Source organism: Rhinichthys klamathensis, unplaced genomic scaffold (assembly GCF_029890125.1).
Source record: "Rhinichthys klamathensis goyatoka isolate OS25496 unplaced genomic scaffold, OSU_Roscu_1.1 h1tg000005l_1, whole genome shotgun sequence".
NCBI classification, from domain to species: Eukaryota; Metazoa; Chordata; class Actinopteri; order Cypriniformes; family Leuciscidae; genus Rhinichthys; species Rhinichthys klamathensis.
The window spans coordinates 6737430-6764447 of record NW_026606558.1 but is presented as its reverse complement, the minus strand read 5'-3'; the positions used below and the strand labels follow the sequence as shown (position 1 = coordinate 6764447).

At 37.6% G+C, this 27018-nt stretch overlaps 1 protein-coding gene across 3 annotated transcripts in view; it reads right to left on the bottom strand.

Annotated features, from left to right (window-relative positions):
* b3gat1a (beta-1,3-glucuronyltransferase 1 (glucuronosyltransferase P) a) overlaps positions 1-27018 on the bottom strand; it is a 96831-nt gene that overhangs the window by 33960 nt on the left and 35853 nt on the right. For all 3 annotated transcript variants that reach the window (XM_056256489.1, XM_056256480.1, XM_056256498.1), the window contains exon 2: positions 20456-20648. The gene's annotated coding sequence lies outside the window, so the exon portion shown is untranslated. The remainder of the gene's footprint in view (positions 1-20455; positions 20649-27018) is intronic.

The following is a 27018-nucleotide window of genomic DNA, read 5'->3' as shown; positions in this document are numbered from 1 at the left end:
TTCTATCTGTCTATCGTTCTATCTGTCTGTCACTCTTTCGTTCTATCTGTTTATCGCTCTATCGTTCTATCTGTCTGTCTGTCGCTCTGTCTGTCGCTCTATCGTTCTGTCTGTCTGTCACTCTATCGTTCTATCTGTCTATCGTTCTATCTGTCTATCGTTCTAACTGTCTGTCGCTCTATCGTTCTATCTGTCTATCATTCTATCTGTCTGTCGCTCTTTCGTTCTATCTGTTTATCGCTCTATCGTTCTATCTTTCTGTCTGTCGCTCGATCGTTCTATCTGTCTGTCATTCTGTCTGTATCTATCATTTTATCTGTCTGTCTTTCGATTATTCTGTCTGTCTTCCGTTCTATCTGTATCTATCATTGTATATATCTGTCAGACTATCTGTCTGCCTGTCATTCTATCGTTCTATTTGTCATTCAGTCTGTCTGTCATTCTATCTGTCTGTTCTATCGTTTTATCTGTCTTTTTATCTGTCGTTCTTTCATTCTATGTCTATTGTTCTATCTATCATTCTATCTGTCTGTCTGTCATTCTATCTGTCATTCTTTCGTTCTATCTGTCTGTCGCTCTATCGTTCTATCTGTCTATCGTTCTATCTGTCTGTCGCTCTATCGTTCTATCTGTCTATCGTTCTATCTGTCTGTCACTCTTTCGTTCTATCTGTTTATCGCTCTATCGTTCTATCTGTCTGTCTGTCGCTCTATCTGTCTGTCGCTCTATCGTTCTGTCTGTCTGTCACTCTATCGTTCTATCTGTCTATTGTTCTATCTGTCTGTCGCTCTATTGTTCTATCTGTCTGTCGCTCTATCGTTCTATCTGTTTATCGCTCTATCGTTCTATCTGTCTGTCTGTCGCTCTATCTGTCTGTCGCTCTATCGTTCTGTCTGTCTGTCACTCTATCGTTCTATCTGTCTATCGTTCTATCTGTCTGTCGCTCTATTGTTCTATCTGTCTGTCGCTCTATCGTTCTATCTGTTTATCGCTTTATCGTTCTATCTGTCTGTCTGTCGCTCTATCTGTCTGTCGCTCTATCGTTCTGTCTGTCTGTCACTCTATCGTTCTATCTGTCTATCGTTCTATCTGTCTGTCGCTCTATTGTTCTATCTGTCTGTCGCTCTATCGTTCTATCTGTCTGTCGCTCTTTCGTTCTATCTGTTTATCGCTCTATCGTTCTATCTGTCTGTCTGTCGCTCTATCGTTCTGTCTGTCTGTCGCTCGATCGTTCTATCTGTCTGTCATTCTGTCTGTATCTATCATTTTATCTGTCTGTCTTTCTATTATTCTGTCTGTCTTCCGTTCTATCTGTATCTATCATTGTATATATCTGTCAGACTATCTGTCTGCCTGTCATTCTATCGTTCTATTTGTCATTTAGTCTGTCTGTCATTCTATCTGTCTGTTCTATTGTTTTATCTGTCTTTTTATCTGTCGTTCTTTCATTCTATGTCTATTGTTCTATCTATCATTCTATCTGTCTGTCTGTCATTCTATCTGTCATTCTTTCTGTCTGTCGTTCTTTCGTTCTGTCTATCATTCTATCTGTCTGTCTGTCGTTCTATCTGTCTGTTATCTGCCGTTCTATCTGTCGTTTTATGTCTGTCTGTCATTCTATCGTTCTTACTGCCATTAGATATGTCTGTTGTTCTATCATTCTGTCATTCTATTTGTCCTTTGATCTATCATTCTATCTGTCTGTCATTTTATCGTTCTGCCTGCATGTCTATTTAATCAGATCTGTCTAATCAGACATTGTCATTTGAGAGGGTTGAGTGCCTCTGTGTGTCTGTGTCTACAAATGGTTGAAGTTCTTGAACTTTTAATCATAAGTCTCAGACATAGTGAACAGCTCTGTCATGGCTCATAGTCAGCGCTATGTACACAGATTTACATCTCTGCATTTGTATGCATTGGCTGTATGCTGTGCTCCGCTCAGTGTTGTTAAATAACCTAATCAGCCAGAAGGAGATGGAGGGAATGCTATTCCCACTTTGATTTAGAGGGGAGTATTTTTCCAGTAAGGGTAAGTGAAGTAGGTCTAAGCCATTTGCACAGAGATAGATGTGATTGATGGTGAGAGTCCTGTCTTCAGCGTACTAGCTCAGCACTGACGAGAGATTCAAAGGCTAGCCTCAGGCTGGCCATGTCACATTGAGAACCTGCATCAAGACCTGTCCTCCTTCCACTATTCCATTTATTTCCAGTTTGCAGATTGTAATCTGAAGGGCCAGCCACAAAATCCAGGCTGAGGCCAGAGATAGAAGCAACTGGAATCGGTGCCCGGGCCGATGTGGGTTAGTTACGATGGCTCTTGTGTTGATCTGAGATATTTATGAAGTCTCTGAGCAACATTAACCAACCTTATGTTTATTAGCATTTTTATAGGAACATTCCAGGGTTCGATACAAAATAAGTTCAATCAACACCAAGATTTGTTTTTTCTTTTCCCTTGCAAATCAAGGTTACAGTGAGGCACATGTTGCGCAATGGAAGTACCGTAAATCTGGCCAATTTTAAAACATTAATGTGAAGCTTATACTAATAAGCTTTTTAGGTAGGAACAAATTTAAACACATTTTAGGTTTACAGCATTACGTTATCAGGGCAACAAAGTTGTAAAATTAGATATAACTTCAAACGGAAAAGGTTAGTAAGTGATTCTTCCACACTATAATCATGTTAACATGCATAGTATCTATATTTTGTGACTATATTATTGAAAGGTTTATTATTTTAATGTTTACCACATTCACTTCCATTGTAAATTATGCAACAATTATTTTTGTGGTAATCCACATATGCCACAAGTGCTGTCGACTAAGCTTAACTTGTGCTAAACCCGGTATATGCCCAAATACGAGCCTTTGAAAAATGTTTCTGACAGAACAAAATACTCACATACAAGATATCTTAAAACGGAGAAAAAGTTCAGCATCTTTCAGAAAAATAGTTTGATTTATTGCCATATAGCTAATTCTTTTTTTTTTGTCTATACTAATTAGACTTTTTTTAAAGGGGACCTATTATGCAAAATTCACTTTTGTAAGGTGTTTGGACATAAATGTGTACTGTGTACACAACCACCCTACAGTGATAAAAATCCATTCACTCCTTTTTTTTTTAAATCCCCATAAATCATAAGCAGTGTCTCCCAACGACCTGTTTTCAGAATGCGGCTTTAGTGACGTCACTAAAGCCAGAGGCCACGCCCACGAGTGTTGACAGACATTGCCGTTTTAACTTAGACCCGCCCTGATCGAGTTCACAGCAAGTTGTACACATCCGCCATTGCTGCACTAATGAGAATGTCTCCCAAGCGTTGAAGGTGTTGTGGCTGGATGTATTCATTCACATAGCTCTCTCTATTTACTCCTGAAATCTGAGCCAACCGCTGAAGACGAGGTGGGTTCATTTTGTCTTTGAAAAATGCTCCCTCAACTCTACCGAATTTGGTTATGTACCTACGCACTTCTTATACTGGTTTGATATTATCATCTTTCCGTGAGTTGAGATTGTTCACTGAGCACGAGCTGGTTAGGCTCCGCCCCCTGTGCCGTGAACCAGCAGCTCATTAAAGGAGACACACTAAAACGGTGTGTTTTTCTCAGCCCCAAAAAGTGACGATTTAAACATGCTGTAAAAAATTATCTGTGGGGTATTTTGAGCTGAAACTTCACATACACACTCTGGGGACATCAGAGCCTTATTTTACATCTTGTGAAAAGGGGCATAATAGGTCCCCTTTAAAGTAAATCTGCTAGCTTTTCACATGAGACTTTTGCGGTCCAAAATGCAGATCAAAGTTTAACACACAACTCGTCATATGTTCTAAAATTTTTATTGAATTGCTGAAATCTTTTTGAATAATGGTTTTGTTGAAAAGAGTAAACTTAAGAGTTTATTGCACTTAAAGCATGAGAGAGAAAACAACTCTATTTACCAATGTTCAAGTGAAAGAAATTCAGTATGTGCAGTAATATCCCATTACAAATCATTTTCATTATAATAGACACTGGTCCTGATGCTGTAAATACACACAATATCAATACGCACTGTATCTTAACCTTTGAAGAAGGTGGGCTGTCTGTATGACCATGTTAGTATGCTAATGACCAAAGTATTTCATTCATCACAAAGTCAAAGGTCATTAAATCACAATCCCGTGTATTTCCCCCTATTAAAAGACTTTCAGCTGAACGGGGCTGTTGTTAATAGCCTTCCAGCACTGATCTTCAGTTCACTGATCACAGCATTTTTAGTTGCTAGCTCAAAAGTTAATCAGACTGGGAGAAGGCAAAGTGTGGAGGCCGTCTAATGAGGTATGTTGAGGAATTTCCACTCTTGGGACTCTTCTGAGTCACAGCTTCCAATAATATACATGGACATGCTGGAAAAATAAATGCAGAATTATGAATTTGATCTTTGCTAATTAAACCACAGGGAAATCACCTGAGGTAGAAAAGTTTTTTTTTTAGAGATGGAGACTAATTGGTGTGGATTTGAATAAGGAGTAGGCGGATTGGTGAATGTTCCTATCTAAAACTAGGCCAGGTGTAACATTTTTCCTTTTAATGCAATTCATTAATAAACTGAAGAAAAAGTTAACTCAGAAATGAAAATGTATTTACTCATCTTCATGGGAAAGACTTGTAATATGCTTTATTTGTGTGTTTTTTTTATGTATGTAGTGTACATTTGTTGATTGTTTTTATTATTTATCTTTCATTTCATTTTTTTCTTCACAAAAAAAAATTCCCTTAAGCCATACAGATTTTTAACGACATGAAGTGAATTCATTTTCCTGTTTGGGTGAACTATTCCTTTTACTTTCCTATTCACAACTTATTTTCAAATACCTCCTGGTAAATTCATAGATAGGGGTCGACCGATTATCGGCCTGGCCGATTATCGGCGCCAATATTAAGCATTTTTATGGTTATCGGTATCGGCCATTTTCCAAACCGATTTGCCGATAAAATTATTTTATTTTGAAATGCGCTATATTTGGCTCTGACGCAGCCACCTTTGTCGGAACTCACCACTCTGTAGACTAGACTAATGTCCCCGCACATCTGATTTGTTGGGAGTCACGAGCGCAAAGCTGAGGCACTGAAAGTGTTGCACTCTCACACCGAGAGAGCACTCGCTGACTAGAGCTGCTTCACTGATCACGCTTCAGCTGTCTCTCAAAGTTAAGGCAGCAGCAGACTTTGCTGAAGAAGCAATAGATTACTACACTGAAGTTGCAAAATACCTCAATATAATAGAGCCCTGTGATTTCCGCGATGCAGAACAGACGGAGTCACGGAATCCAGTCATAAAAACGGAATTTACTGTATAAAGCGGAATAATATCACGGAATTTGACAACTTTTTGATGAATTAATAAAAAGCAGGTCAGTACAAATCAAACCGCAAAAAGACTATTTAAATATGAATCCTGCGTGTCTCTAACGTTAAATGAATGGCGCAGAGACGCGTGATTTCAGTTACCACACACACACTGGAGCACGCGTGACGCTTGCGCTGTTTTCAGCCTCAGCCGCATCATTATATGAAGACATGATTGCATAAACATCATCTCCAGAGCCGCTTAGTCACTTCATGAGCTTTTTAATGCTTCAACTGAGAAAAGTTATCGACATATCATAAACACACAGAAACTCAAAGATCTCCACGGCAACCCGTCAAAATAAAAGGCCCTAAAAATTAAATTTTTGTTAAACTGTAAATAAATTGAATAAGTTTGATTTTAATTAATTAGAAATGCTTTTTGATTACTAAAATTTTATTTAAAAATTAAAATAGAGTCTTTAAGTTTTACAAAATGTTTACAGAATGCTGCTGGGTGCTCCCTGCACTTTTTACAAGTTATTATTATTATTAATAATAACAGTTTTTAGATTCAAAGATATGTTTAAAATCATGTAAAGAAAGTATTTGTCAAAACCCTTTGTTATTCTTAATTTTGACATTAATTTACAGTTTTACACCAGACATAGCTATAATATATATATATATATATATCGGTTCAAAATATCGGTTATCGGTCTATTTGACCTGTAATAATCGGTATCGGCATCGGCCCTGAAAATCACATATCGGTCAACCCCTATTCATAGATAAACCTGGACAGCGTGTACTTGCTCTATAGGGAAAGTTAGTCTATATTTGTAAGGGTGAAAGTCATTTGAGAACTGTACACTTTTTTTCTAGAACAGCATCATGAATCTCTTATCATCCAAGATAATAAGTTACATGACCTTTGAAAGTTGGACAGGAGGTTCACACTCTCTGAAGGTCAATTGCATGTTTAATAAAAGGCCTATTCTTTGCTAGTCTTGTTCGTGTTGTCTTGTGGCACACAGTATGTTACTCATTGCTTATTCTGTTTATTCTGCTACATTACTGCTATTATTTAATATTGCTTCAATGCTTTATAAATTGTGATACTCTTTTCAGGATTCTTTGATGAATAGAAAGGTTAAAAAGAACGGCATGAATTGGACATAGAAATATTTTGTAACATTAAAATGGCTTCACTGACTCTTTTGATCAATTAAATGCTTCCTTGCTGAATAAAAATAAAATAAATTAAAAACACATTTTTTTAAACGGTAGTGTAGATATATTGTTTATAAAGTTTATCATCATCACGACACATACTGTAACAAATCCAGACATTTTTAACCCAGCAAATTATTAAATAAACAAAACAAACTGAATTTACCATAATAAGGAGAGGTAAGAACACATTTTCTGACTTCTCCTCATTTGTCATTATCAAGCACAGGAATTGCGAGACATTTCCGCATGCACTAATTAAAATAATTTATACTGCAACACAAAGTGCCCTATGCAATTTTCTATGCAAACATCAATACAACTCTGTTGCTCTCTTAATTGCATAATTACTCAGACTGATGATGTGAGTGATTTTGTCCTTTAGCTTGCCGTCGCATGCTCTGAACCGTAGGTGTGCCACTGCAAGCCACAGGAATACAGTGATTTACATTGATACCTCCCTTAAGGATGAAGGCAATTATACGGCCATTAGACCCATCTCTGTTGAACTCACTAAAATATGAACAACTATACTAACTACAAGACATTCAAATGAACACATGCGCAACAAAATATTCTTATGAATGGAGATCTTCTCTGAATACATGGACTATGTTGCTATTCCTTTCTGTGTCCAGGGATGCTGGAAAACACAACTGCAGAAAGGATCTGTAAGATGACTAGAGAGAGATATTGTTTACTTCTGGATTGCTTATGGCTTCAGAATGGCCCTGAAGCATCCAGCCAAAGCGTCATAAAAACCCTCCTTTGTACTCTTGGACATTATTTTGCATTGCTGCATATGTACTATAGAAATGAAGAACAAAAGCGGTCTCTGATGGAGGCATGCCAGCATCACTCCCACCAGGGACTGCAGATCCATTTGACTAGAACTTGATGCATTAATTTCCACATCATTACATGCCATAAAAAGTGGAAAGTAAATATGGAAGTAAAACTGTCCCTGTTACTTACGATATGATTTCTTGAAATATGTCACTGCAGACAGCAGCCGTTATAAACAGAAAATACAGTTGAAAGAATACACTTACCGCAATATTACACGGGCCAGATCGCTGTTCTTGGATGAATGATTAATTTAATGACTCGTTCATAAAGACAGTGACTTGTTTTGTTTCTGAAAGAATCAGTGTTTTTGAACAAATCAGTTGAGTGAATAATTCAGTGACTCATTCATAAAGATAGTGGCCGTTTCTCAAGATGCGTTCTTGTCTGTATTTGTGGACTTGTGAAACGTCCTCAGTTGCTGGCCAAGTACTGTTCCTATTCAAAGTTCACATCCAGCCAAGTACAGTTCAAATCCCTGGATGTGTTCTTGGTCCGTCCCTTTTATCAAGGATGCATCGAGAGGTGACTTGAGACAGCCAGGTATCCCAGAATGCATCTCGCACTAACCAGCAAGCGTCACTAGCAGAAGGGAAAACCCACGTAATTTAAAAATACTACTGTTTTTGTGTCTCGAAATGTAGTTTTTAGAGTTTTTCAGGTGAGAATGTATTTGTTTAAAGCTCAAATCAGTGGTTTATTTATAAAGATTTGGTCATTTTCCTAGTTTGGTAATATATCCTAACTTAAATCTGAATGTGCTTTGATATTTTTAAATAGCCCGACGTATCCTCAGGCTTTAGCAAATAAAAAATGGCTTAATACAGGATGTGCTGAACGTTCTCAAGTTATACAGTGTGGCTCTAGCGTAGAGGTTATGTCCTTGAACAAGGAAATGCAATACAGCCGACATTCCTTTTGACCTGATAGGATTTCTCTCTCTCTCCTAACATTTTTCTGGCATTTTACAGACAGCAATACACTGAGTGCTTACTCCAAAGTCACATTTTAATGTACTCAGCGGTAGATTAATATGACAGAAGGAAAGAACTGCTGACACACTGGGATGTTTGGTATCAGCAACAGCAGAAAGTGCGGTGTCAATGCTTCAGAGCACGAGGAGTGATTGTGCAGAGAAACCTGACATCTGACTGGCTTCTTAACCCACTGTAGCAGCACTACCAGTGTCATCATGGCACTGAACAAGCAGAGAGTAAAGATAAGAGACAGGATACATAGCTGGAGTGGGATAAAAATAGGCACAGAGAAGAGGTGTAAAAAATAACTGGACAGAGGTCTGTAGTGATATGGTTGCAGACAGCATTGTGATAGTACAATTCAACAACATAAATTATTAAAGAGACATTTAGAAGCGTATTCAGTTGGCATACGTCACGTGAATCATTTTGCTTGAGTAAGACTGAGTAACAATATTGATTTTTCCCTGATTAATCGTGATTGATTGATATTTTAACAATCCTGAAAGCAATTCTTATTATAAGATCAATCTTATACTCTTCGCCTATATTCTCAATGGCATCGAGAGTGTATTTGGGTCCTGTTGTTAATGTTTAAAAGTAATATATTTTTTTAGTGCTGTCAAACGATTAAAATATTTAATCGCGATTAATCGCATTAATGTCATAGTTAACTCGCGATTAATCGCATTTAATCGCACATTTTTATCTATTCTAAATGTCTCTTGATTTCTTTTTGTCCCATTATTTTTTCTCATTTTAATGCTCTTATCAACATGGAAAAGTGGATCGGCTTGCTTTGTGCAAATGTTTTTTTTTTATTGAAAACAATATTGGCATATACTGTTCAATTTCACACTAAAACATTCTCACTTGGAGCAAATAATCTCTCACACAATGTAACACTGTCCATCAATAAAAGGGTGAAAGAAATACTGACGAGGTCCTGATATTGACGAGGGGGCGGAGAATTCGCATCAGCTGTGTGTGTGTGTGTGTGTGTGTGTGCTTGGCCATCATCAAGTGGTATTTCAGACTGGACGTGCTGCGATGATGATACCTCAGTTCACAACGACAAAACACACAGATCACTTTGGTCTTGTCAATGGGACCATTTGGCAACTTTTTAAAAGTAAACTTTCCATTCAGAATCTTATTGGCATCCATTTCGGCGTCTCTTATCCACTCAAAACTGGACGTTTTGAACGTTCCTATAACATTCAGAAATAACGTTTTTATAACTTAATGGGAACGTTATGAAAACGTTCTTATAACCTAAAATTGTTAGCTGGGGAAGAGGAGAGATTCGCGATTGCACTGACTGAACACGTTTTAAGTGCAGAGAGCAGAGAGATTCGTGCTCAGCACATTATATTCCGCGGCCCGCGCGCGAGCAGAGAGATTCGCGCTCGCGCTCGCGCATCCGGCTCGCAAGCCCAAACAAGTGTGTGCGGCATAGACATAATAAATACATAGACGCCCTATTGGCCGCTTTGGAACGTTGCTGCGATACGTCAACGGGTCCGCCATTTTGCGGAGGGCAAGACTGCACTGTAATCAAATGTAAGTAAACGGGGGAGCTGCGTTTTTTCTGGATAAAAACAAACGGTTTTTACATTTATCAACCGATTTCAGTGGTTTGTATGTGGTGTACAAAAAGTTCCATCTCTAGTTATTTAAAATCTCGATAGTTAGTCTTGTGAAATATTTTTTTTAATAAAGAATGGTCAAAGCTCAGGCTTGTCATGTATCTGGCTTTTTATTCTTGGATAAGAATGGTGAAGACCCCCATACTGAGATATAATTTAAGTTTTCTTATTGTGGAAAAGGCATTTTTTTGTGATTGACCAGATTTTAGCAATAACAAAGATAACTGATGGATCCTTTATGATAATACATATGTTACGGTACAACAAATGCAAATAGTAAATATAACATAAAGTGAGAAGTAATAGTAAATAGTTTAGTCAATAAAATAAACAAATAGTATACAGCAAAAAAAAAGTAATGAATAGTATAATTATATAATATCATAGGTACAATAATACAATCATAAAAATATTGATAATAGCATATAGTTTATTATTAAGTAAGGGATAATCCACGGCTAGCCATGCATTAAAGGATTTTAATGCACGACGTAGAGGCGAAGAACCACCCGACGCGAAGCGAAGGGTGGTTGCCTCTACGTCGTGCATTAAAATCCTTTAATGCATGGCTAGCCGTGGATTATCCCGCTTATACCTAGGTTATTTGCCAAGTTAATAAGAAGTTAAAGCTGTAACTGATGTTTACAATGTAATTTTTTAACAGACGTGTAAAAATGACGGTTATTTTCTTAAGTTACGGCGGGTTAGTTCTAGCACTCCGTCCGCTTTAAATAAAGTAGAGCCATCGGATTGCTTTTATTTGAATGAATTATCACATTTATTTAAATTCATTATTCAGAGAGAGAGAGAGAGAGAGAGAGAGAGAGAGAGAGAGAGAGAGAGAGAGAGAGAGAGAGAGAGAGAGAGAGAGAGAGAGAGAGAGAGAGAGAGAGAGAGAGAGAGAGAGAGAGAGAGATGCGTGCGCGAGTTACCTATGAGCGTCTCTTCTTTAAAGTCTACAGTCCCCTCGTTGCTTAAGCATATAGGCCTATAGCTAACTTAATGATTCATGGATTTATTAAAATTATTTATGAATGATAGGCAACACTGACAGTGACAAGGCAAGCTTTATTTGAACTAATCATGTCATTTATTTAAATGAATTAGCTGTATGTCAATCCAAACTTTTCTTACGCGGATGATGAACGCTGGTGTCTTTTCCATTTTTCCTGTAGCGCTTTAAAACTGATTTAAAGACGGCATTGCTTGACTTGAAGTCTTTATCCCTTATGATGTTGTATTTTGTAATGTGACGGTTTATACCTGCTCTGAGACGCATCAAACTTGCAACACTGTATTCGCGTCCAGCGGTAGACTGAACAGAGGCATAAAACTCCCGAAATGTCTCATTTAAAAGAGAAGCAGAGTAACGTTAGGTCTCGAAATCACAATTGTTCTGTCTTTGGTGCAACAAGTCACTGAAAGTGTTAACTGCCCATTTAGTTGTCTTTTTCGTATTGACCTCATATTTGTCGTCTTCGATCTTATCTAGCTATGTCTTTTCCCTAAAAAAAAAGAAAAAAAGCCTAAAACGTATCTAAGTAATATACAGTAGGCTAGTAGGCTATTTCGTTGTCACCCTGCCTCTCCAAATGCATAACTGACATTAACAAAATGCAATAATGCAGTAACAGCTGAAAAAGTACTTGGGTGTGTGTTTTATTTTATATTTACCGGTCAATAATGCAATCGCTGCTGTCTGTCCCATAGAAGAACATGACAGCCCGCGTATGTTTTGGAACTATTGGGTTTTACATGAACCACGTGACACCCATCGCGAGCGATCAAAGAGCGTCGCAACTCTTTCTCTCTATGGCTCTGAGCCTACCTAACGTTTTCATATGTGTCTCTCTATCTCACTCTTTTGCAAGTGTAACTCTGTTACTATGGTTACCAATGTTTATAGTAGCGGATTAATTTCGAACTGTAATCAAACTGACTGGAACTACCTGACCTGTGCATTAAACGGTTTTACTGCACACCTTCCAGCCAATCAGAATCGAGTATTTAAACAGCCCGTGGTATAATACTATAATAATAGCAATAGAATAAGAAATATCAATTACAGAATATATACAATAAAAAATAAGTTAAATATTGACATTTTAATATTTAACTCTTTCTGTTAAATTTCAGTTTTATTGATCAGTAATAGCCATTATAACAGAAGTAGCTTCAGTCAAAAGACCAAAGATCGTCCGTTAGATATACACAAGACGAATTATATCTCATGTTTAACCACTAGACTACAGACATCCGAGTCAGCGGCAAAACTTCAGAAGCACTGGCCGAGGTACGGCTGTTCCTGGCGGGGTAGATGAGCGCTGAGCCCCGGTGATAGCATCTTACAACCAAAGAACGTTCTTCTATACTCTTTGTTACAACTCCGAAAACGTCAGATCAAATTTTTAAATAGGTGCTATCTTTATAAACAAACCACAGATTTGAGCTTTAAACAACTACATTGTCGACTGAAAAACTATTAAAACTACATTTCGTGACACAATAACAGTAGTATTTTTAAATGTAACCTCTGAACGTTACTATTACTAATTAAATCATGACCAAATACAACCAAAAACAAACGTTCAGTCTTGCTTGTGAAAGGTAATTCATCGAAATATGTTTTCAATTGTGTGGCGACGTGTACAGCCCCAAACAGCGCACAAAACAGGCATTTTTCTCAATTCCCGGTATGAGAGGTATAGGAAAGTTGCCATCCCCAACATGGCGGCGCCGTTGACGTACGCTCCAGCGGCCAATAGGGCGTCTATGTATTTATTATGTCTATGGTGTGCGGCGTGCCTGTTGTTTTGTTTCCGGTCTAGCTAGATCCGCTTGCGCTTTCAAAACGTCCTCGCGCGGCGCAAGCCATTGAAATGAATGGGTTTCATAGCGCAGCGCCGCGGCATGCTCCTGTTGCAAAAGCATGTGACAAAAAACTACAAAGTTTGCTAGGCCAAAAGGACCGTAAAAAAAATAACGCCGTTAAAATGGGTTTGCGTTAACACCGTTAATAACGCGTTTAACTGACAGCCCTAATTTTTTTATAATGTATCAAGTTAAAAGCTTCTCTGTGTCTGTTTCCTGTGACATTTTTTTGCACTCCCTCCTGCTGAATCTTCAGCGCCACAGCAAAAGAAATCATACCTTGTCTGAGGTGTGATTATCTGTACTGAATGCAATAAGTACTTGGTAATGGTAATAAACGTCTTTTGTCCTGTCCTCAGAAATGTCCTGGTTAATGTGTTCATGTTTATTCTTAAGGAAACAGTGCTAGAAGTCTGCTCTGCTGAGCAAAGCTAGTGATGACGTATATGTTCGGGCTGAGATGAGATGGATGCTTGCATGACCACATTGACCAGACAGTGTAAATCTGCCTCGAGGTTCTTGTAGAACTAAACAGCTTAAGTCTAGCAAAGCACACTCATAATAACAAACAATGGACCACACATCAAGGAATCAATCTAGCATGCCATTCATATGGCTGTAGTAGTTCTTATACCACTGATCTACTACACAGCCACCCACAAAGGCAAAGAGGTTAATACTTCTCTCACTTGTAATGCTGTCGTTTAAGACTGTTTGATTTGAGAAAGGGATAAAATACATGAAACTGAGCTGAATTCATTTCCAAGAGCCTAGGGAGAGATTGAATGGGAAGGATTGATTGCTCTTGCGCTGTGTGAGATTAAAAATCATCCCTGATTTAGCAGTGTTCCATTTTTCGAAGTTCCAATAAGATTTCCTTAAGCTCACGTGTGAATTAACATGTTACCGCTTCCGACTTTGTGAAGAGCTACAGGGATACAACAATACAGGGACTAGTTAACATTTAGTTACTTAAAAGGATAGTTTGCCAAATTGAATGATATGAAAGCATTTACATTTTTTGGGTGAACTATCCCTTTAACAGAAGTTAAGGGCTATACTGGAAATCCAAATAAGTTCGCAAAACTCAAAAAATTTGAGGTAATCAGTTGCATACAATTTTTCAAGTTACAAAATTCATGCAGAATTGGCACATTGCTTTTGTACTCATACATTTTTATTGCTCTTAACTTGAAATATATGAGAAGGCTAATTCATACTTTTAACTTTTTATGTAATAATCATGAGATTAATTATCATGTAATCTCAATTTAAATATTTTTAGTTTCAGTAGCCTAAATGCTTGCTTGCGAATTGGTAACACAATGCTTTGATAGCAAATTCAAAGAATCAAGTTCGTAAAACTCAAAACAATGAAACAATTCAGACTACTTAAAATGTGTCAGTTTTGTGACCTCAAAAGAAAAATAAATTTCTAAATACTCATAATAGTTGATTTGATTGAACTAATTGGTTTAATTTAAGTTTACTCTACTCAAACCAATGAATTATTTGGAGCATTAGGGTTTGCAGTAAATCTTGCATACCATATACTGTGCAGATTGTGGGCATTATATAACTTGCATATCAACAACAACATATGTTTTTATTTGTTTCTATGCTGTTCTAAAACAGAACTACCATATCACTTAGGGAGGGCCACTATCGTGTACCGCCTCAGGGCTTCCAACTGCTAAAAAGTTGGGCATCCATCTTGCAAATCCCCACAGAGGATTGTGGAAATCTGGATTTATATTTTTCAGTAGCGAAGGTTCTCCTCCTCCTCCCTCTGGTCCTCCCTGGGGCCCATCACACTGTAACTGAAGTTCTCCACTAGTGCTGCTTTTCCATAGCTTTTTGGAGAGCCTCCAATTCCCTTATTAAAGGAAATGCTAATTAGCATTCCTTGTCGAATTTGCTTCATGAGTTCTCAATAAGTGTCTCCTCCAGAAATTCCGAGCTGAAATTGGGCGAAATAATTAAAATTTCATGAAAAAACCTAATAGTGAACTACTGCATTCAACAGTGCTATTTGTTCCTGTGTAGTTATTTATTAATAACGGAACAGTATTCTAAAGTGCTACCCATTTTAGTATGTACTAGGCAATGTCTTTTATAGTCATGTCCTCACCTCCCCTCTTCCCATTTATTTTTCCCATCTTACTTCACACACATTTACTGTGCATTAATTTCTATGCATACAAGATGCTTTGCATAGTTTAGCAGCTGGGTGTAAACAGGCTAGGAGCATGTAAACGCCATATGGAAGTACTTGCGGTAAATGCTACACACTAGAAACGCTCTACAGTGATGGGATTACTCTAAAGAGCAGAAAAATAGACACGGAAAAAAAGAAAAAGATTAAGTGTGGATTTACTACACACTCTATGGCTCATTTACTTGCATTACTCGCAGCCATGTAAACGCTAAAATCATGTCACATAAACAAGCCACAATGCCATGGGTTTGTCTCAGTCTCTGTGTTGGACATTCATGGATTTAATCGTGAGTTTGACTCAAATGCGAACACATCCGTCGCACTCCCACACAGCTGTAAGTAGACCCTTTGGAGTATCGCAGCAGCAGCTATAATTGAACACATGCAAGATACGAGGATTTTCTGATGATATCAGATCAGTCTCAGGAGCAAAGGTCACTTCTTTTGTCAAATGTGGATGTTTCCTATTGATTTCTTAATGAGCAGATAAAGAACAGCCTATTAATAGATCTTGTTCTGGGTTGTTTGTGGGTGTATGCCACCCCTCATGTTGTGTGGTTGAGATAGGAAAGCACATCTTTATTCTCTATAAAACGTTGAGGCTCCACAGAAAGGGTTAAGAAATGAAGTACTGTTCTATATTGAGAGAGCATTTTATTCTCTATAAAACGTTAAGGGCTCCACAGAAAGGGTTAAGAAATGAAGTACTGTTCCAAATTGAGAGAGCATTTTAACATGCAAGGCCGCTGAGGCGCAAGGATGTCAAATCAAACGCTTCATTGTGTCTACAATACAGAAGCCTTCTGGAAAACAAGCTAGTTTCTTCTCTTAACACACTGCTCTGAGCATGGAAATGGATGGGCTTAAGTGTCTTCCCCTAGAAATATAAATTAATTATCCATGTGTCAGGGGTTGCTAGGCTTCTTATGCATGCTCACATCTGCCTAACAGTGATAAAACTGTGGGCTGATAACACGGACCGGACACATGGACAGATCAAATACCTTAAATCAACATATTCTTATTTACTTAAGGAGAGTTTTTCGTTTAGAGAGTTATCTTGAGGACCCCCTCGAAAATGAGATGTTCCATCTCAAGGGGTTATCCTCTAATAAAATGAAATGAAAAAAAAAAAGAAATATTTGTATCATTCATGAATAATATATAATGTATATAATTTCTAATAGATTTGTAAAACCTTTTATTGCCTTTTGTAATTATACTGTATAATTTAATATAACTCATTTTTAAATACTTAACAAGAAGGATAATTGCTCGTCTTTACAGCATTACTTTATAGTTTTATTTTGTGTTAATGTAATGTATAGATAGTTACGTAGGGTGAAAAGTAATTTCTGTAAATCTGCAAGTTTGTATCTATGGCAGAAATCTTATTTTATACCCACTGCATGCCTACTGTTTATTGCTTTAAAGGTGCCCTAGAATGTTTTTGTTAATTATTTTATAATGTTTCCTGGGTTACCCTTATAATGTTAGTATGTTTTTTAGATAAAAAATAATTATAATTTAGAAATAAGTGGCATTTTTCCTAGCCTGATTTTAGCCTCTGATTTGAACACTCTGTTTGAAGGGGCGTGTCTCTGTGGGATTCAGTGTAACCGCGGCCACTGCTGTGATTGGCTGACATGCTTGCATATGAAATAGCAACGCATTACATGTGAAACTCTCTCCCGAATACTTTTACTACTGCTATTATACGTTTTTACTATAACAGCTATCGAGATTAACGAATCGTGAGATGTTTTTAAAGTATTTAGATCTATTCCCATCACATAAAATGTTGCCGTGATGAGCATTGAGCAGATGACAGTGTGTTGATCGCGAGAATGAAGATCTTATCATTGCAAAGCAGTTTCTGCACTCTCTCTGCTTTCACCAATGCAAACACGATGATGTAAATACAGTAAGAGCTTCGTTGTGCAGTAACGTGCGTCATTGATTTCATAACGAGTTTGGCAAGTGTCCAGATAAACTCGCGCTGTGTGGAAAGATTGTTCTTTGATCGCTTTCTGTATATAATTTGTTCACAATTTAAATACGATTATTTTCATCCTACTAAAAGAAACGATGTGAAGCTGATATTTTAGTCACTGGCTTGACTTACTGATGCATAAACAGTATTGAACGATTTTGAGAGAAAGATTACCTGTCTGAACTTGAACAATTACACATCAGAAAGTGTTGCTTGGTAGCTCGATCCGAGGCCAGCTCTGTATTGGCCCAAGTTGAGGAAACAGCTTCGGCTGCGCAGTTCCGCCTGGCATTGAGGGCTGGCATTATGCAAATATTTGGAGGCGTACATATTAATGATCCCGACTATTGCGTCACAGTCGGTATTGAGAACCGACCGTTTTTCAGGGGTGTTTTTCATAAACGTGAATTAAATGAGAACGCGAAAACAGTCCAGTTTGAGATTCACTCTATGTCATGTCCATGCACTGAACTCTTGTTATTTGACTATACCAAGGTAAATTCAATTTTGAATTATAGGTCACCTTTAATGCTTGGGTCTGTTATATGTGCTAGCAAACATTTTAAAGTGTGATCACGTCTATAAGATATGGCCATGTGGTCCACAGTGCAAAGGTAGGGGGGGCACAACAGCTGCTAGACCTCCGGTGTTAATTAACTCCCAGAACTGCTGATCAGCCCGGGTCTCTCGAGCCGCTCTCTCTCTGCAGGATCAGGATGTGCCACTGAACCACTGCTGTGCTGGAAAGGACAGTCTTTCCATTCAATTCATCACATCCACAGCCTCCTGGTGTTTTCAGACCATGTTTGTGCACCTTTGTATGTTGGAGTGTGTTTGTGACAGCCATTGTGCTGCTTTATCTAAAGCTGCTAAGACACTCATTTAGCAGTGTTCTTCAGAGTCTGAGTAGACGCTCACTAGCCGATGGAAGATACATGACGGCTGGACTCCCGGATTGATCCGAGACTTGCTGATTGGCCATCTGTCCTTTTAGTAAATGAGACTGTAAAGTACTGTGATTTACTTTGAGTTCTTGCAACTTTACCTCCAAAACATTGATGTTGAGACATTTCCACCCATTTCCATTTTGGAGCCTTGCCGGTAACACTTTACTTGAAGGGGTGTGCGTAAGATTGACATGACACCTTCATAATATGAAGGAGGTTTTGTGGATGTTTATGACAACTGTCATTAAGTGTCATTCGCTCAATTATGACATTTTTAATGCAAATATGACATTGTTTGAGATGTCTTTTGTTATGACAACTTGACACAAACCAATACATCATCATAACCTGTCAGTGTCTTTGTCATGACAACTTGACATTACTAAGACAACACAACCTGTCATAAACATGATATAGCAGATTAATTATCAAACTTAAGAAACCACTTAGCTTTATGGGTTAACATTACATTAAACTGTCATGTGGTTGGTTTTGACATTGGCTGTCGTGAGGCCATTATAACATTTTAATGACAAATTCAATTTGTACCACTGCAGTTGAGGTCAAGAAAAATATTCATGACACAGTTATAATGGCCTCATGACAGCCAATGTCAAAACCAACCACATGACAGTTTAATGTAATCTTAACCCATAAAGCTAAGTGGTTTCTTAAGTTTGATAATTAATCTGCTATGTCATGTTTATGACAGGTTGTGTTGTCTTAGTAATGTCAAGTTGTCATGACAAAGACACTGACAGGTTATGATGATGTATTGGTTTATGTCAAGGTGTCATAACAAAGACATCTCAAACAATGTCATATTTGCATTAAAAATGTCATAATTGAGCGAATGACACTTGATGAAATTCACTTGCATGAAACCTCCTCCTTCATATTCATGACATGTGTCATGTCATGATTATGAAGGTGTAATGTCTGTCTTATGCACACCCCTTCAAGTAAAGTGTTACCGAATTGCCTTTTTAATCTTTGGATGTTATTGTGGTTTGAAGTAGAAATCGTCTTTGATAGTTTGGCGTAATTCAGAGCTATTTCTCACAATTGTGACTTTCAGTGTGAGTTTCTTTCTCTAAGCTCACAATATTTTTATTTTTTTTGTGGTAGAAATGATCTTCCATTCAAAACATTGTCACGTTTGTTAGGCTATATTGTCTTTATATTATAATAATTACTTCCCACTATTATAGATATTTTTGACTTACTTTTGCACAAAAAACAAGTAAATAATTAAATAACGAGTAGATGACATTTTAATTAAATGTTTAATTTACATTTTAAAGTTTATTTCAGTGGAAGTGTGTTGAATGCAGCATCAGAGTGGCGTTTGAAATAGCAAAGAAAGCGAAAATTTAGTTAGACAGGTAGTTTATATTTTGATTAAAAAAAGTTTTTTTCCAATTATTATTTGAAATAATGAGATTGCACACAACATGTCAAAGAACATTCAATAATTTTTTTTTTCCTTTTTTAAATCTTCTAACAGCATGAAAGCATAGCTTGTCTCTTTTAAAGCTGGACCTATGTTTTTAGTGTGTTTCTTTGTAGTACAAGTTTTCTTTGTCCAGTCAAGACGTGTGTGCTTTGTGCTGGTTTCATCACTACACGTGTATTTCTAAATCAGGCAGCCCACATCAACATACAGAAAAATCCATCCATGTATCACATCCTGAGCCTGTCCGGCTCTCCCTGTTCCTCATCTCAGATTGCATTAAGTCATTCTGGCTTCCAAATCATCTGCGGCTTTCACCTTACATGTTTTATTCCTCCCCTAGACCCAGACAGACACTCTCCGGTAATAACAGGCCTAAGATATTTTACACCAGCAGGAAGATTGCTGAAATCAGATGATGTGTGATCGACCCCTGAGTCCGTCGAGCTTCTAAACCAATTCTCACACCCGCAGTAAAACTCAAAATGTTCACAGAGCCTGCAACCCTAGCAAACGCTGAAACTACACACAATGTTGTCCTACATCCATTTCAATTATTTATTGGGGTAGGTTGACAACCCATGCAGCCGCTCACACAGACACTAACCGAATCCCTAACATGCCCGAGTCCCGCTCAAGGCATTTTGTAGCCAAAACAGTAGCATGACATCTCTGGCAATGCCCCAGTTCCTTCAATTTAGTCTCGAGCCTATTTCAGATATAAGAACTCAAGGCAAGAAAGATCTGTTTTCGTTCATTTCATTCGGTTATGCCGATAATTAAAGTAATGGCCAATAATGTTTGATGAAGCATTTCATTTGCTCTAATAAAGTCTTCCCTGCATTTTCTTTTCCACCAAGTAAGCACAAAAGCCCATAATGACTGTAATTGCGCAGGCAGAGCTGAGGCTTGGAGCAGCTGAGGATACTCACAAGTAATAGTGTGCCCTTTCTCCCGCGGCCAAAGTGGACACTTCAGTAATCCCGAGACTCAATAATCCTCGCAGACCGGGGGGGTCGAGAGCGCGGAAACGGAGGATGAGGATGTGTTTCTGGGATTGTCAGGGGTTCTGAGAGGCAGCGGCTGGCATCCAGACCACGTGGGCAGTCACGTCCTCAGCAGCGCCTGTGGAGACAAGAGGGGTCATCTGTGAGAGAGAGAATGGCTCATTCTCATCCTCGGACAAAGACGGGCATTGAGAGTCAGGGGAAGAGGGGAGGGCAGGGTTGGAGTAGGCGTCATTCATTACTGGAGATTATTTATGGTGGGAAATATGGATAAATATAAATGTGGACTGTAGGTTGCGTGTTCACACTGCGCCCGAACCGATTTGTAATTCAAATCTGAATCTGATTGCAGGTGATGTTCAGGTAGTGTTATCAATATCGGGATGTATTTCATACAGGAAGATTATATATATATATATATATATATACAGGTGAAACTCGAAAAATTAGAATATCGTGCAAAAGTTCATTTATTTCAGTAATTCAACTTAAAAGGTGAAACTAATATATTATATAGACTCATTACATGCAAAGTGAGATATTTCAAGCCTTTATTTGTTATAATTTTGATGATCATGGCTTACAGCTATGAAAACCTTTTCACAATATTCTAATTTTGAATTTGGGGTTTTCATAAGCTGTAAGCCATGATCATCAAAATTATAACAAATAAAGGCTTGAAATATCTCACTTTGCATGTAATGAGTCTATATAATATATTAGTGTATACAGTTTCACCTGTATACACACGTAGGCCTATATATATACACATTTTTGAATGATTTTAGTTAAGATTTTGCTCTATTTCTTAATATGAACATCTTACATTTGCAGAGAGTCCATTGCAAACCTGTTTTTATTTTATTTTATTTTATTTCTTAACTTCAGGCACACATAAAATAAAAAAAAGTTGTTGTGGCCAGAAGTTTTATTCAACCTTCAGAAAGAGTTTTTTCCCCCACACTTAAATCGCTTTGACACACGCCTGCATTATGAATAGAGTTTCCTCTAAAACCATGCTTCAAGGGAACCTAGTTTTGATTTCGATTTTTCTCACCTGCTGTTGCCTGTACTCTTTGTTGGGGGCCGAATCCCTGCTAAAGTCTGAGATCTTATTTGATGCTGTCCATTTAAATCCATAATTGATGAAGGCGAGAATGAATCCTGTCGGTTAAGAAAGTTATGCATCTGGCCTTGAGCTGTCTATTGATTCAGTGTAATAGGCAAAATCACACGTCTATCCACTGATCAAAAGAGATTGAGTGGAATGAAGTTATCACCACGATACATTCTAATAATGGAACTTAAAACAAATTGGCTTTAGTAGATTTAGCTGATACTTCAAGTCCTTTTTTAAAATGTTTTCAAAAACCCTATAAAAATTTGATGTTGTGTTTTTTTACTTAGTCCATGTCTTTAAGCTTGGAGGCCATCTATATGCTAGTAAGCTCTAAAATTTAGCTAGAATAGACCATAGCAAGTAGCAAAAGTGCAAATTGGTTCTGTTCTAGAACTTAGTGAGCTGCCTTGGCAGACTGTATGCATGCTTCTGTCATGAAGTCCGTTTAAAAATGATTACGCTTTGTGTAACACCTTCTTTAGGCCAAATTCTTACTGTTCTCAACTTTTTTGACTCCAAAGCCCCCCGTTGTACACAGCAACATTTAAAGGGTCCCAATTTTAATAATGTAAAGAAAAATATAATTTCAGGATTTCGCAATTTTAAATAGCCAAATGTTCTTCAGGCTTCCCACTCTTTTTAAATGAATTAACATGGCTTTCTACTTGTTTGCAATTTACTGGGTAAAAAAAAAAAAATCAAAAACTATCGAGTCTCTTCAGAAAAGTCAAATGGATTAGTTTTACAATCTTTTTATGAACTTTTTGAAGTGTCAAAGTTTCAGTTGTGTAGCTGTCAATGGAGGAACAGAAAGCTCTCAGATTTCATCAAAAAGATTGTCATTTGTGTTCCGAGGATGAACGAAAGTCTTACGGGTTGGGAACAACATGAGGGTGAGTAAAGGATTACAGATTTTTAATTTTTGGGTAAACTAACCCTTTAATGAACATGCGCACAAGACCACAAGTACACATGAAGTGTGCCATTCGGAACAGGGCCGTAGGCTTCCTATAGGGCAGGCAATCCCAGAATGCATTTGTGACAAGCTCAAAAAAAATAAGATGGCAAATTAACAAATTATAAATATCAATAGACAGAAATATCTATATCAAAGAGTTTGACCAAAAAAAATCACTGTTTAAAACATGTTTTACCCAATATTTGTCTCATTTTTTGCTTATTAAGAGTATTGTATTTTAAGCTAAGCAATATGCAAGCCACGTCTAAATCTAAAATCCTTCATTGTTAACATGTCTCCAAACCCCCTGGATGTAATTTGAATGTACGTATTTATTTAGCCGCTCATCCCAGAGGACTGTTAAACCAGTGTCCTGAGAATCTCTTCATGTGCACTCATGTGCGGACAGTGAGAGATGTACAACTGGATGTGACCTGTGACGGATGAGGGGATTAGTATTGATCAAGTGTGCAAGCCCACAGACACGGGGGATGAATCAACAGTCCATTGCTTTCTGTTGCAGTGTATTCATACTCCACTCTGCAGTCGACGCCACTTACCACATCAACCGCGCCATAAATCCAGTGGGAAAGGGGCTTGACATGGTGTTTGGCAGCAAGAAATGTCAACTTTAATATCTCAATGAAGCTCTGTGGCTCTTGGACCACTGCACACATCTGCATGTGGGAAATGTACAGGTCTTATACAGTCAGTGTGTCTCCATAGAAACTATAGCTATGGCTGGAGGGAATCCCTGAAGTCTGGGGAGAGGGAAAGAAAAATACTTCCTTCAAAAATCAAATCTTAAGATTTTAATAAGCTAAATGTCAGTGTACGATTAACAGTGTAATTCTAAATAAATATTTGAAATGTTGCATATCCAGTCTGTCAATAAGTTCCATAACATTGGGTCAATTAACTGCCGATGGTTCCTTCAAACATTTCTGTGGACAGAGACGTTGCGAATGCTGATGTCAAAATTGCATGTTGCGCATGTTTAACAATGTAGGCGGAAAATGCAAGAACGCAGTGCAGACAATAGAGCGTCTGCTGAATGTTTGATGCGCACGGTAAACTGATGCTGTCGATAATGGCTGGGTCCAGTTTTGCGAGAAGACATCTGTCATTTACTGGAAAATTGGTGGGTTTTGTAAAGAAAGAATTCATCCCCCGTCTTAGTCTCATGTTATGATTAATTCAGGCAAACCCACACGGAGTAAATGCTTCTTTATTCTGTAGTCAGTAGCCCACATCAATAATTCACTTCTTGGCAAGTTCCGAACTTCTCTCTATAAAGTTTGAGAAGTGACTATAGGAAAAAAACCTCTCACTGATACTTCAGGCTTTGTAACTAATCACTCAGTGTGCTACACGGTGCGTTTAAACATAATTTTGTATTATTTTAAAGGTTTAAATATAATTAAATATAAACTATTGTTAACTAAATGTAAACAAATGTTAACAATATTAACTTTTATTATTTATTTATTTTCTTACAAATGCATTAAATTGATCAAAAGTGACAGTAAATATATTTATAATGATACAAAAGATTTCTATTTCAAATAAATGCTGTTCTTTTCATCAACTTCCTAATTATCAAATAATCCTGACTTTTTTCAAATCAAGGATTCCACAACAATTTATTTGTTTATGATAATAAGAATGATAATATGTATTTTTTAAGCAGCAAATCAGCATTTTAGAATGATTTCTGAAGGATCATGTGACACTGAAGACTGGAGAAATGATGCTGAAAATTCAGCTTTGACCACATGAATAAATTACTTTTTAAAATATATTAAAATAGAACACAGTTATTTAAAATTGTAATGGTATTTCACAATATTACTGTATTTTTGATCAAGTAAATGCAACCCTACATATATTATATTATATTAGGACTTATAACTAAAAGCTAGTGGTGATGACTCAAGGCTGTAAAGTATCTGCGTAAGCTGTCATTTGTGTACAAGCAATAATGAGGACAAGAAATAATGTCATGTCTGCCTGCATATATAAAAACTATTCAGGAATGATTCAAATCATTTCAAAGAGAGCTTTCTCATGCCTTATTTGCTGCATTTCTTTCATAAGTATTTCTGGAGAAGTTGTAGAATCTGTGAATAATAACTGTGATGCTCAGCATTTAATATGATTTTCGGATGTCTTTGTTAGTTTAGTTTGTGTTAAATGAATAGGTTAGCGTGGACTCGGTTGTTGACTGTTTTAAATGAGTTTCCAGTGTCCAGCAAGAACGAGAAGCATCGATGCGTCCTCTAATGCTTTATTTTAGACCTCCTCCTTCCAAAGGTTCAGTCGTCTCTAAGCCGATAGCAGTGTTAGTATTTTCTGTTCTTCACAAAGCTATAAAACTGTGGAATGAAGTGGACAAACCCAAACGTACTCTCAGGCACCCACGTTGCTCACAGAAGTAGCCTATATTTTGTTTTGAGATTATACTTGATTGCTCAGAGGCCGAGGAGCCTTCACCTTCAGAACAGTATGAAATTGAAATGTGGTAGACGTGTGATTGAATACTTATTGTTGTATGCCTGAGCAAGAATCCTTCGATAGCTTTATCACCAGATTCAAGAGGTCCGACTGGTAATACAAATGCTAAAATGTCTCTGTCACAGCAGCATCTTGTGTTCTTTCCCCTGCATATGACCTAACCCACAGCTAGGGGGCATGTTTAGGGTTAAATCCTATTGCCCACAGCTGAAACGGAACCCCCTTTAAAAAAAGAGAGGTCTTCTAAAGCCTGCCGGCTGCAAGCACGCTGATAACAGCTCTATCTGGATATAAGCGGTATACTTGGTCAGGTTATGAGCCCTGGCACACCTGCATCTAAACTGCACTCACTCATCTGGCTCGAGGGTTTCCACAGGAATGGCTCATAGAACAGCTGCATTCGTCCTGCCTAAACACACGAGCCGATCCATGCGGGATAGCCAGGTGATAAAGGCGGATGAGAAAAGCAGGTTATCACCCGAACCTTCTCAAGGACATTTAGAAGGACAATCTGATCTAAGCTTGTATCTGGAAATTACTGCAAAGCCTCATGACTGAAGGTGACCTTTTTTTGGTAAAGATTACGTTTTATTAATATGCCATATACCAGGCAACATTTATAAAAAACAACAACAAAAAATGCAAGCGGGCGAATAGGAAACGATTTAAAAAAAATTGGGAGAATTTTATCTCCTTTATTTCTTCAAAATGGCTTAGAAGAATTCAATTTAAAAGAGAAATGTTGACATGCAGCAAGTATTTTAACAGATCTGTTAAGTTAAAGGCACACTGTGGAACTTTTCAACCTTTATAATATATTACCAAAACCCATTGAGATGGTACATCGACTTACAATAGGTTGAATGACACGTCTGCCGAAGCCTGAAGGTGTCTGTATCGCTTTTACCAGCACTATGTAACTTCGGGTTTCGGGTAGGAACCCGAGCACAAAAAGAACTACAAAATTCGACCGCTTTACGGCATACGTCACTTCCCCCACCACCCCAACTTCCTCAAATTCTAGCGTGAGAGCTCAACTCGCGTTTGATTGCCGGCGTCTGTATGTTGTCGTCATGACTGAATCAACAGCTACTCGGAAGAAAGCAAAGATTTTGTCAGAGGAGACCAAAAAAAGAAAAAGGGAGAGTTTAAAATAAACATCGGCATAAAAGTGTATATATAATGTAATATTTACTGCGAATTCGTGTAACAAAACTGATATAAGTCACAACATACTGCCGTATACAAATGTAAATGGTTTTTTTCCCTTTCAGCTCATATATGTTTGTATTTGTGTAAAAGGAAAAACAAACTGAAGACTCCAAATAACGGAAATATGTAGTGAGTTATATCAGTTTTGTTACACGATTTCCCGACTACTCGATTTCATCTCCAACCCATTGCAAAGAGATCCTGAAGACGTTAATTGTTTGCTTCAGGTGTGTTTGATTAGGGTTGGAGATGAACAGTGCAGGACAGACGATCGGCAGGAGCAGGATTGGGCAACCCTTGTCAATGCGACTTACCTGATCACTGATCAGACATTGTTTTCTGCGTATGCTACTTTTATTCAATTTGTTTTCTTTATAGGATTTATATTATTAATCTTATATTTATATTATTATTTTGGTCAGTAGTGAATCGATTAACTTTCTCCAACATACAAATCAAATGCCGTCTGCACACACATAAAGACACGGGAGGTTGACCGGTTGACTGTTTGTTGACTTTTGCGACAATGCTGCGGCGCTTGTGGCCTCTAGGGGCACTAGACGTGAAAATTACAGGTCGAGCGCACCCTAGTGGCCAAAAATTCCACAGTGTGCCTTTAATATGCATGGTTTGTGTATTTATCTTATCTGGAAATCTAATTTTAGTATCATTGATCTACTATTA